The following is a 13348-nucleotide window of genomic DNA, read 5'->3' as shown; positions in this document are numbered from 1 at the left end:
GTTAGCAGGACCTGGTATGGACCCTCCCACCGTGGGCTGGACCAACATTTTTCTTTTGATGATTTTGACGAATATGTAGTCCCCTGCTCTCACTCTTTGGCTGTCCTGTGGAGGGGGAAGAGAATCAGAGGGCAGTAAATTTGTTTTGGAAACATCTTTTTGGTCCAACAGTTTTCTCATGTGCTTTGCCAATGTTGTCTCTTCCTCAGACACCTCAAGGTCTTTTGAGAAAGCAGGGAGTCTAAATGCTCTACCATGAACTATCTCAAACGGGGTTAACCCTTTATCGGTCGGAGTGATTCTCATGTACAATTTCACTAGATCTAAGCAGTCAGGCCATGGTCTCTTTGTTTCTTCCATGCATTTCTTTAACCGAGATTTGACAGTCCCATTTGTTCTTTCTACCAGACCTGCACTTTGAGGGTGGTAGGCACAATGATTTTTTAGATTTATTTGTCTGTCATTACAGTTTTGATTGTGGTATCCCCCAGAGTCAGTGTTTGGTCTGCGGTCAGGTGTGTCACGATCTGGGCTGTCATTGAGGAAAGCATCACAGTCTTCGTCATCATAGAAAAATGTGTTCGCTCCTTTTCCTCCTTTCCCTTTCTTAGTCTTGGAGTCTAAGTGTTTGGTTGCATGGCGGACCCACTGCATAGTGGTAGGAACGTCCGCGGTGTCAAATTCAATGAAATGTTTGCGGACCCAGCCTGCAACATCTGGGTGTAAACCATGCATAATGGCATGTTTGAGTTGTTGTTGGTATGCATTAGTTTTATTTTCATTAAATGCTATACCACTATTAGCACGAAACACGGGTTCCAGTCGGGCCCTAAAATCCTCAGGATCCTCGTCTGGTTTCTGTTTTATGGCAGCTATGCGAGAGTAGTTCGCGGTGCGTGCCAAAGCAGTCTTCACTCTAGCTGCTATAGCATCGAGAGCCTCTTTATAGTCTCCCGTCAGCACTCCATCGGCTGGATATGCAAACACTGTCCCTACACCATTTCTCCCTGTGTAATTACCCTTTACCCTCCCCCATTTAATTTTCAATGATGATTGCATAGCTTCCCCTGCTTCCTGTCCATTCAAGCGGTAGGAGTCTATCAGCTCTCTCATACATTTTATCCATTCCTCTGGATCATCCTCCGGTGGAGAAATGCCGGCTACAGCATTCGCGGCCTCCGCGAGGGTCCAAGGACGAAAAACGTACAGGATTGGAGGCTGATCCTCGCTCCCCGCCTGAGGATTGGCAACTTGGATCTGGGGAAACACTTCTTCAGCTATCATATTTGAAGATTTTTTCTCTGGTGGTTCACTTTTTTGATTTCTGACAGTCAGGCTGGGGCTTCCAGCCGGGCTGTTCGTGGGGGTGTATCTGTTGGGTAAGTGAAGGAGATCTGTTGGTTGCAACATGTGAATAGGGCCCCCCCTATTGCTAATTTTTCCAGTTTTAGGAGATGGCACCTTTGGGTGCAGAGGCGGACGGTTGGACAAATGGGAGGGCTTAGCTGCAGGTGCCGGTTTCGGCTCTGGAACTGGCTCTGGAATGGTTTGTTCGACAGGCGCATTAGCCAATGGCACGTATGGGGGAGGTTAAGGCACTTGCCTGCAGTTTGGCTCATTGTCTTCTTTGCGCACAAAAAGGATTTGGCTTTTCTTAGCTTCCTTTTTCACTTCTTTTTGCTTCTTAAGGTTATCCTGTCTGGCTTTAGACTGTGTTAACCATCCTTGCGCTATGCGGAGCTCGTCAGCTCTTTTTTCATGCTTTTTCCCTTGCTTGGTGATGAGACTGGTCTCCAAGCAGGATATTAAATCCTCTATTTCTCTTACTTTTAGGCGGCCTGTAAATCCATACTTCTTTTTCCATTTATCCAGATACTTGACACTTTGAGGATTCCATTGCTTCATATACTTTTTATCACCTGTACTGTCTTCTTCTACAGTTTTACGAGAATTCTTCCCACCCATTGTAGGCAAATTTTTGTTTCAGTGATCGTTATTTTTTAATGCTGTTCCCTGGTCTGCGTTGTGTTTTTCATGCATTCTCTTCTACTTCAACAGGCCATAGACGTTCGTTAACACCGAAAAGGTTTCAGTCTATGCTGCTGCTTCAAAGAGAAATACTATTTAAACTGATTTTAATTTTGTTTCTATTTTACTTTACCTAGGAATTTGCAATATCCTGTTTCTAAATGTAGGGTGTTTTTACTCACAAGAGAAGGTGATATGATTTTTCCTCAGTTCTCCAGTCCTGTCTCCTTAGTTTCAAAGTCCGGATCCCGTCAATCCAACACTGTTCAGTTGGAGGGGACGTCTCCTTCAGGCCACCTGTTGTGGTCCTGCCCGTCGACGGGCTTCGGTGTGTCGTCCTCCTTCTGGCAGAGCTGGGTATGTTGGGATCCGGGTCACGGCACCAAGAAATGTTAGGTTTAAATCTGTTAAGAAGTGAGACACGGACACGGAGATTGTCTTTCTTTGCAAAGGGGAAGAGCAGAAGTCAGCACATGAAGTCTGGGCTTCCGAGTTCCAATGAGCTGCTCTCCCCAAGCATCTTTTATTCACATACAAACGGGCGTAAACGTATAGGATTGGCTCTCTGACAGTACACATGAGGCAAACAGTTTGTTATGCAAGATGGATAAGTACACGTACACTTTCGGACCTTCAGCATATGTCCTTCACACAAACATTCTCATGACGTTCACCATTTGTTATTCACACAAGATGCCATTTGAGGCCTTGTGTTCTCGCTGGAGGGTGAGTGTGTTTCTTCGCAGTACTTTTCCAGGAGCTCGGTACTTTTCCACAAACATATAAAAAGAAACAATCAGGTTATATCAATGCAATGCAAGAAACTGATAACATAAGCATAATTTTTCCAACACAATGACGGGCCGTGAGCGTGGCCTAGCTGCTTGCGTTCAGCAAGTAGCTCCACTTGTGAAATGGACACATTGCATGGTCCATCGCGAAGCACTAGCTGCTAAAAACATGCCGGTTCTCTTTGACTCCGTGCTGAACCAATCCGTGAAAATCATAAATCTCATCAAATCACGGCTGCTAAACTCTCGCTTGTTTGGACTCCTCTGCCAGGAGATGGGGTCAGGGCACGAACAGCTGCTTCTGCACACTGAAGTTCGCTGGCTCTCCAGGGGGCGGGTGTTACAGCGGTTGTATGAGCTGCGAGAGGAGGTGAAGTTGTTTTTGACAGAAATCAGATCAGATCTGGCGAAGCATCTGGATGACACTATGTGGCTTGCGTCTCTGTCCTATTAGGTCGATATATTTGACCGCTTGAATGGCCTCAATCTGTCTTTGCAAGGCCGCGAAACTCATATTTTGCTCCTGGCAAACAAAGTGGACGCCTTCACTCAAAAACTTGACCTCTGGCATGGCCGCATAAGTCGAGGGAACTGCGACATGTTCCCCAGCCTTGCAGACTTCATCACTGATGCAGGCACATCACACGATTTCTCCTCTCTATTTCGTTCAGCGTCTGAGCACCTGTCAGCAATGAGAACACAGTTTGCGATGTACTTTAAAGAGGATTATCGCTCTTCTGCGTAGGTTCGAGACCCATTTGTGTGCGCAGCAAACGAGCTGTCAGTTGATATGCAGGAACAGCTTATTGAGCTGAAGAGTGACAGTAGGCTAAAGGAACTCTTCACCTCCTGCCCGCTTTCGTCACTCTGGGCAGCGTTGATGCAGGAATACCCACAACTCTGTGAAGTCGCCTTGAAGATTCTCCTCCCTTTCGCGTCGACATATTTGTGTGAGGCAGGATTCTCAAAAATGACTGCACTCAAAACGAAATACCGCAACCGTGCACAAATCGAGGATGATTTGAGGCTATGTTTATCATACATTGAGCCAAGAATTGAGGATCTTTGCAAGGCAAAGCAGGCTCAGGTCTCACATTAACATCGCCTACCTGCAGGCTTCTGTAAAAAATGCAGATGATATGCCTACATTAGGCCTAGTAATAATAATAACAACAATAATAATAATAATAATAATGATAAAGCATGTGAACATGCGAACTGCAATGAACCAGCTTTGGGGGGGCCCAGCTTGCAAAAGGTTGAGAACCCCTGATTTACATAATCATGTTGTGTAGCACTTTTCGAAGGCCTTGGTAAAGTTTGTTTTAAAGTGTAAAAATGTCTACACGCATATGACCTCCAATGTAGCAGGAGGTGAAGGAGGCTCAGAAGGAGCTGTAGCACCCTCTATAGGTCAATCCGTAACAATGACGACACTGATGACAAGTGTTAAAGTTCAAGAAGTGGTTTAATTTCAATGTCAGAAGAAATAACAAAAACCTACATATTTTTGAAGCATTTTGTTAAATGTTTGGATAACAATAACTGACCCTTTGACGCTTTATAGATAATGACATATGTGCCCATACTAAAAACTTTTGTTATAATACACTTGGAGAGTCAGGCATGCAGGACATATTTCAGTTAAGCTCTCCACCTGTGTGACTTTGTTTGGTGTCTGGTAGGAAGTCCTCAGCATTGAACCTTGTGGAGATGTTCGACAGCTGCTGGTGGAGAAAGTGATGCTGCCTCCCTGCTGATCTCACTTCTCCAGGAGAACTGATCACTGATTTCTGTCTTTCACATGGACGAGTTCTTACACAGGATCAGGATGAGGGTTTCTTTTTACTCTAAAATCAGACCAGAGGGGCTCTTGAGCTCATTGATTGGGCACTTGCAGAGATAAAGTGAAGCTCTGGTGGGTTATTATTTAAAATGTGTCCCAGTAGAAAACAAATAAGCCTATAAGCTATCCAGAGAAGGTTTATTAAAGAATGATATTGGTTTCTTTCCTCCTTGTCACCCATTCCACCTCATGAATTATTTGTATCTCCCCCCAGGAGTTTTAAAATCATGACAATAATGTTCGATCCTGCCAGTGAAGGTACAGAAGTGTAAAAAATGTTTATATCTGTATGAACTTTCACACAATAAAACAAAAAAATAAAATAAAGAATGAGTCCTGCAGAGGTCCAGGAGGAGCTGTAGCAGCCTCTGTAGGTCAATCCCAAAATAACACTGAACTATGACGACACTGATGAGTGAAGACTGAAGTCTGCGTGTGTAGTGATCTGAGCTTCTCTCTTGATTTGATATCAGAGCTGACCATGCAGACATGTTAGTGGATGTGAGTCACTCTGGTCACAATAGTTGATTGTTGAATATTAATGCTTTCAGTTGCTGGCGAGCTACCAACCCAAACAATCCACTATCTCTCTCAGGAATCACTTAATGCACTTTTTAACCTCAGTGTTAAAACAATTTTACACTTACAACTATATATAAACTATGCAACAATGTTTTAGAGTGTATATACATATCTAAAAACTCAATCAATGTTAGTATGAATCAATAGACGTGTTGACCTACATATATACACTTAGTTTTGGGAGTTCTGGATTTGGTGTCAGTGGACTTGGAGCTCATCATGTTAACAAACTGTGCATTTTGAGAAATCTTTGAGTTGCTCCATACTTTGATTTCTGCCCTCCCTGTCACCCATTCCACCATCTTCCGTCCCTGGAGTTTCCCCCCTACCCCCCCCTTAATCTTATGGCCATGTGAATGGTGTCCTCATGTTTGACTCCACAGTCAGACAGCAGTCTGTGGTCTTCTAGCTGCTGGCCAGCGAAGATCAGTCGCTGATGATCTTCTACAACAAACACACACAAGCAAGTCAAAAACAGGCACTGAGAACATTTCTCCAATATGAATCCAAAATATATCATTTATAATTCTCAAAAAGTCTTTCTATTTCAATCGTGACCATGTCAACGCATAACACAAAGTGATTTTACCTGGTATTCCATCAATCTCTCTTATCTTAGTCATCAGCTGCAGCACGGTGGCGCTTTTAAACTCTTCCTCAGTAAAGAAGAAGGTCAAAGTCCCCCCCCCTTAGCGTTTTCACAAAAACTTTTACAGACATTCCTGTGGTGTCTGTCTACAGCCTCTGCTGCTGTCTTCACTCGGTGCAGATGATAAGACAGGGTGCGGCTGTGTTCAACTGACCAGGAAACAAAGTTAAAAGTAGTTCAACTTTCGACCTTAAATTTAAAGAGATATACACCAACCTTTTACTGTAAAATCTGTTTTGGCTTTTACTTCATAACTTGTAGCCCATCATTTTCAATGTATTTTGTCATCTATTCTTCTTCTTCTTCTTTTTCTTCTTCTTCTTCTTCTTCTATGTCATTACATGGCTTAGGCATCGTCATATTTCCTGCTGCATAGTTCCCGACCGAGGGATTAGCAGAAGAGCTTGTGTTTGTCTTTTCTTAGAGGTGTCAACACGGAGTGTTTTATTTTGAAAAGTAACCGGATGTTATATTGTTATTTCGTCGCTTGACTTCCTGTCTACTCGGTGCAAAATTCAGCTGACTTGCTGTGTCGTGCTCCGGCATCCGCCAGATATATAGAAGTGCTGCGTAGCTGTTCTGGAGGGCTCCGGACTGCCGGAGCTGGACGGAGCGTTATAGCTCTTTAAAGGAGGGAGCACCTTTAAACCTGAAGAATTAGGTTTGAGCTGCTATATCAGGGAAATTCAGAAAATACATATTAGAGATGATTTTAGTTAAAAGGATAAAAGAATTGAACTTCAAAGAGCAGACAAAAGTGATAGAGTTAACAATAGACGCTACACTTCTGAGATTTAGGATGCTGATGATACATTATGCTTGAAAAATAATATAGCCTACCTAAAGAGGTACAACTAGGATTGAAAGTGTTTGTGGAACACATAGGCCTACATAAATTACTAGTCGGTTGTACTCCACTAATTATGAGGGGCCGGTCTAAGCCAAAAGTGCCAGGGCCGGTTTTTTGTCCCAGTCCAGCCCTGGTTAAGCGCCAACTGCAGCGAGTGGGGAACGGAGGACGGAGAGGGAGGCAGAGGGCAGGAGCAGGCAGGGAGAAGGGGGCGGGTTCGGTAGACTCGTTATTCTCCGCTTTTCTACAATGATTGGCTGAAACTGCTTCACCACGCGGCTGCATCGTGTTGTCAGACATGAGTACCGCAAGTGCACATTTGCCACAGAACTCCCATGTCCGCAGCTTTTTGCATAGTTCAGAGGGCCGGGTCTTACCAGCGTATTTACATGTCAAATTGCGTACTTGCTACGCAAAATGCGTACAGGTTGGCAGGTCTGCGACAGGTCCAGTTCGTCCCGTCGGGACTTATTTTCCCGATAGTGACCACCGTTCTACACATTATCCCTTACATGGACACACTCGGGAGACGTGAGTTAGCCTTTTTCTGTGCCTCTATATCTGCACGGTGAACCCATACACCCTTCTTCTACTCGTCAACACCCTGCAAGCCAACTCCAAGATGCCACCGAACAGGCACATGTGGTATAATACCGAACATCTGTACAAAATCCTCTTTAAAGTAATGTGGAGCTCTAATTTACGAGTCTTAAGTTAATGGGTGACTGATCAGTGCTGCTAAGAAATAACATAAAAGCAGTGAAGTGTCATCAGCTGAAAGCTCTTCACAGACAGTAACATTGTAACATGATATATTCCTCTAAAATGAAGGTAACTAATAATATGGAATATATTGTATTTTAAAGGAAAGTTGACCAACACTGGTATTAAAACAACTGACCCTTTACCTACATACATGACACATTTAAAAATAAAAGAGTGAAGAAGTGGACAGCTTTGTACAACGGATGATTTTAGACAAATATCTGAAATGTTACGAGTCCAAAATGTTGATGTGATGTAGAAAACACTGATCTGTCCACCTGTGTGACTTGTTTTGCTGTCTGAAGTCCTCAGCATGAATCCTTGTGGAGATCTCCCACTGCTGCTGGTTGAGGATGTGGCGCTGACTCACTGCTGACATCATTTCCTGTTAGCATTATAGCCACACATTCCATGCTCTGGTTTCTGTCGTCCCTGTCCCCCATTCCACTACTGACACGACCACACGTGAATATGCTTCCATTCAACTCAATGGTTGATCCGTCTTTGATTCCATGGTCAGTCAGCAGCTCTTCGTCCTCCAGCTCCCAGCCACTGATCGCCAGCGTGTACACTACAGCATACAGACACAGGAACACAAACACACACAAAGGAAATCAAAACCAGACAGATAACACAAATAACTCACACAGACATTTATTTATGATTTTTAACAGATCATTTGAATTTGCATTTCTTGGACCTGCAGTCAGACTACATTGTAAACATCTAATGGCAAATCTCACTTCTAACACTAATTTTAGTGTAAAAATAGACAACAACTTAACTTAATGTTAACTGTGATTTATACATTTTGATTCTACCTGGGATCCCAAAGACAGACTGTATCTTCTTCTTCAGCTGCAGCACTGTGATCCTCTTTAACTGCTCCTCAGTGACACTCAGGACGATGGTCCTCTCCGTCTCACAATCACAAACTTTGACCTTCATAATCCTCTCTGTGGACTCGACCTCTGCAGCCACTTCTGTGGATTGTTCTCTTAAATCCGACGCCATTGTACATCTGCACAGATTTGTGTGCTTCTGCTGGGTTCTTTACCTCACAGAAATGACACAACTGGGTGGGTGTGTTCATTTAACAAAGAAACCAAGTGGAAAAAATGTTTCCACTTTCAGCCAGAGTCTTAAAGAAATACACACCAGTCTTTATCTAAATGAAAACAAAGCTGTTCAAACTTGTTGAACGTTTCTTGAAGAGATGTTGAGGCTCTCAGACAAACTTCCACACCTGTAAAGAAACTAAGACCCAGTAGTTCTCATACTGTGTTCATAATGCATGTTTTAAGCCTTTTAAGTTAAGTTAAAATACTCAGGAAGTGCTTCTTGTAAAAGACAGAGGCTCTTCACTGTAGATTATGATGACATCAACAGTGGAGGAAGAAGTCAGATAATTTAGTTTAGAGAGAGCAGCAATAACACAATGTGAGAAAAATCTGATGCGAGTCAAAGTCCTGCTTTCCTAAAGGAGGTTTTATCAGCAAAATGCAATTTAACTCATTTTCATGTATAGCTTCATACGCTGCTGACACGTTACACGTTACCTGTAACACCTGTATGTGAATCTGGGACTTTAATAATGCATCATCTCTCATAGGCAGATCATTTCATTGTGTGTTTAAAATCAAATAGCCACCAAATAGACAATTTACATATAATCGTGTGGTGTAGCTGAAATGTGTTTTAAAAGTGTAAAAATATTCATGACAGTCAGTTTAGCAGAGATCCAGGAGGAGCTGTTTGAGCCTCTATAGGTCAAATCCTAAAATAACACTGAACAATGATGAAGACGAGTGTTAAGAGAGACTGGGAAAGTCTTTTAATGAAGAAAACACAAACATCACAGTTCTAAAAATACTCTTTCAATAAAAACTTTGAGCTACATTAATAATGACACAGGTCTTAAGGTCTGCCTGTGTCTGATGATATACAATGAGCTCATAGAAAATGCTACAGTTTGATGCAAAGGCTGGAAAGACTACAAAGAGTTTACAAACGGCTCCACAGGTTTCCTCAAAGTATTTGGTATCCATTGCCAAAAACTGGGAGGTCAAATAATCTGTCATTAAGTAGCTTCCTGTGAAGAATTTGTTTCTCTTGATTTTCCATTTACATACATAAATAATTAAATAACAGTTCACTGACACAGATTATTCTCAGATCATTCTTATATTAAAAAATAATCTCTGAAAAAATAAAATCTCTGATTCTTGTCATAGGTGTACATTTTAATGATTTCCCCTTACATTTCATTTGTTGAGATTAAGCTCCCTCTGTAGGCCAACCCCCTAAAAGTCTACATATTTTAAAAACTCTACCAATGTTAGTAGCTCATCATCTCTTGTGTCTCTGAAGTGCAGGTTAAAAATCTGTGCATTCTGAGAAATCTTTGAGACTTTCCATACTTTGATTTCTGCCCTCCCTGTCACCCATTCCATCATCTCCCATTTTGGGATTCCCTCCAGGTAACATTATAACAACGTGAATTGTTGACATGTGTCTGATTCCATAATCAGACAGCAGAGCAGCATCTTCCTCCAGAAACCTGGCTCCATAAACTAGCTGGACATTGGATTCTGCACACACACACACACACACACACACACACACACACACACACACAGCCAAAATCAGGCACTAAGACAATTTCTTCAAAATAGGCTTAACATTTCCTGATATTTACAGCCTCTTTCTTTAATTCTTAAGTGTTTTTCTTTCTTTGTTTTATTTTTTATCATAATTCGCCATTCTTGGACCCACGGTCTTCCTACACGGTCCTACACTGGTTACCATCTGATGGTAAAGGGTGTGTGTGCTGGTGGAAAGTGACTGTTTAAATGTGAACATGTGAAGGTCGTTTGTATTAATGTGATTCTACGTCGTGGATCTGAGATTAACTGGACCAATGACAAATCTCTCCCACTAACACATAATTTGAGTTTAAAAGACTTAACTGAATGTTAACTGTGATTTATACAGTTGTGATTCTACCTGAGAGCCCAAAGACAGACTGTATCTTCTCCTTCAGCTGCAGCACTGTGATCCTCTTTAACTGCTCCTCAGTGTCACACAGCTCGATGTTCCTCTCCTCCTCGCTGGGTGTATGCACTTTGATCTGCACAACCATTTCTGTGTCTGTATCTTCTGCTGCACTCTTCACTTGGTGCTACAGGTCACCTGAGCAGGAAACCGATGAGCTGATGAATTAAATACTTTGACTTTCATCCTCAACCTCAAATATATATATATACACACACAACAGACTTTTACTGACCAGAAAACGTGTATCCAGCTGTTACCTGCACACAGCTAACCTCGGCTATTTACTTTCACCATGAGAAGGTTTTAAATTCTTTTTTGATTTCTGTTTTTATAAAGACATAATCATCAGTCGACGCCTTTTTGTGAGAATTGCCAGAGTAATAAAGTAAAACTTGAAAGTCCGAAGTTGACAAGCACCAGAAGATGAACTACTTCATAATCACTGCAGATAATTATGTTATTTAACTGGAAATGTTATTTTCCTTTTATGTTTAATTATGAAGGAGGCTATATTACAAAGTAATGACTATACAATAATGACACAATCTGTGACTAGATTGGTTGATTACAAACCTGGCTTTCACTAGATTACATCCACTTGAACATCCAGTCAGGCTGGCACCATTTCTATCTGCTGACACATCTACGTAGTTTTAGAGAAGAAATCCAAACTCAGAATTTTAAGTGAGTAAACCAGCTGTTCTCAAAGGAAAATAAGGTCACCAGAACACTGTTTGAAGCTAGAGAGGTGGCAGGGTCCGCCACATATAAACAATGTCCACAGTCTACTGTAAATCAAAGAGACTGTAGAGGACTCAGAGAGTCCAGCTCACCAAAACACAAGGCGGACAAGTTTCGAGAAGATCTAAAAGGAACGTTCAGTAACCTGACAGATTTTAGATTGAAAGACTTAATGTTGTATGTGGGTAATGTAGGAACATTGAACTCCTTCAACAAATAACTTTGAAAACAAAAACTTCAACTATTAGGATTTTAAAAAATAGGGCATTTGACCAACATATACATTTTGAGAACAGTGAGAGTGCTTCCATACTTTGATTTCTGCCCTCCTTGTCATCCATTCATCTTAGAATTAAGTGAATGGTGTCCTCATGTTTGACTCCACAGTCAGACAGCAGTCTCTGGTCTTCTAGATCCCGGCCTCTGAGGATCTGTCGCTGTTGATGTTCTACACCAAACAAACACAAGCAAGTCAAAAACAGGTGCTGAAAATATTTCTCAAAAATAAATCCCAAATATATCATTTATAACTGTTAAAAAAGTCTTTCTATTTTAATCGTGACCATGTCATCGCTTAACCCAAAGTGATTTTACCTGGTGTAACCCACCTGACAGGTAAGTGCACATTAGGTTCGCAGGCAAAGTAATAAGAAGAAATTGGACACCACAATGAGTAAAAGGAACACACCGTCAAGTTTAAGCAAAACAATGTATTAAACACACATAAGAAAATAAACAGCTTACAGCTCGTTTTATTCTCTTTTGAAAATGTCTTTTAACTGGGTGCACCCTTAATAAAATGAATAGAATGTTCCTTTTAAAAAATAAAAAAATGTTCACTTGAATCGTCCTCGGAAATCCTTCCTTCCCCACAACCCTACCGCGCTGGCAGGACAGAAGATGAAGATTGGGAAGGCCTCTCCTTAATCCAGATGCTCACACTGGGTAGCTCGCCATCTCCCTCGTCAAGGAGAGAATCACTCCAAATCCAGGGGCCAGACTCTCAGGGTATCCAAAAAACCCAGCCGAGAAAGGAAAATAATAAAACGAACACAAGATGTTCCCAGGGTCGCTTCAGTGGATCACCGGACTTTTATTTGCTAGCACAGTTCCTCCTCTTCACAATATACCACAACACCAAGTGTTTTTTACAAGTTTTATCACTCCAAAAACTCTGCTGTAATCTTGCTGCTCTCTCCATATACTCCAACACACTCCCGCAGCGTATTTTACGTGAAGGAGGCGGGACATGCGCTGTTTTAACCAATAGCAAATCAGCTAAACTGAAATGAACCAATGAAATCACCTTTTTAAAGTTTTCCTTCACAGAACCACCTACTGAATCAAAAGGACTTCTGGGATCAAATGAAAATGACAAATGAAATGAAGAATAAAATAAAGAATGTAGTTATGAATTAAATAATGAATGTATGAATTAAATAAAATTATTATCGGTGAAAGAACATATTTCTAACATGTTTCTCATATTTTTAACACATTTAGTAACTGTTGGGTTTCTTTTTTTCCATCAGGTTACACTGGTGTTCCCTCAGTTAGCTTTTTCACAAAGACTTTCACATATATTTCTGTGGTAACTGTCTACAGCCTCTGCTGCTGTCTTCACTCGGTGCAGATGATAAGACAGGGTGTGGCTGTGATCAACTGACCAGTAAACAAAGTTTAAAGTAGGTTCACTTTTGACCTTAAATTTAATGAAATATACACCTACCTTTGTACTTTCAATATATCAATTCTCATGTCATTATGTGGTTTAGGGTCACAGGTTATAACATAAAAAGTCCTCATGTCAAATTTTCAGTATACTGAATGTAATAGTGTGTTTATTAACATCAAATCTTCTTTAAAGTAATGCGGAGCTCTAATTTATGAGTCTGAAGATAATGGGTGACTGATGAGTGCTGCTAAGTAATAAAATAAAAGCAGTTAAGTGTCATCAGTTGAAAGCACTTGAAGTAGCAAAAGTAAACATGATCTGACTGTGGAGTTACTGTGTTGAACTGCAGCTAAAAGTCCTCTGG

At 41.4% G+C, this 13348-nt stretch overlaps 1 protein-coding gene and 1 long non-coding RNA gene across 2 annotated transcripts in view; both read right to left on the bottom strand.

The window, feature by feature from the left end:
- The window catches only part of LOC115590542 (uncharacterized), a 518602-nt gene that overhangs the window by 173806 nt on the left and 331448 nt on the right, over positions 1-13348 (bottom strand). The gene's annotated exons all lie outside the window — the stretch shown is intronic.
- On the bottom strand, positions 9323-12517 carry LOC115590579 (uncharacterized). The gene is made up of 4 exons (XR_003985782.1): positions 12150-12517; positions 11623-11757; positions 10518-10703; positions 9323-10102 (listed from the first exon to the last, which is right to left on the bottom strand). It is a non-coding gene; the product is annotated as an uncharacterized LOC115590579 (long non-coding RNA).

The sequence above is a fragment of the Sparus aurata genome, chromosome 10, assembly GCF_900880675.1.
Source record: "Sparus aurata chromosome 10, fSpaAur1.1, whole genome shotgun sequence".
Lineage (NCBI taxonomy): Eukaryota > Metazoa > Chordata > Actinopteri > Spariformes > Sparidae > Sparus > Sparus aurata.
The sequence above is the reverse complement of the archived record's forward strand: the minus strand, read 5'-3'. Positions and strand labels throughout refer to the sequence as shown.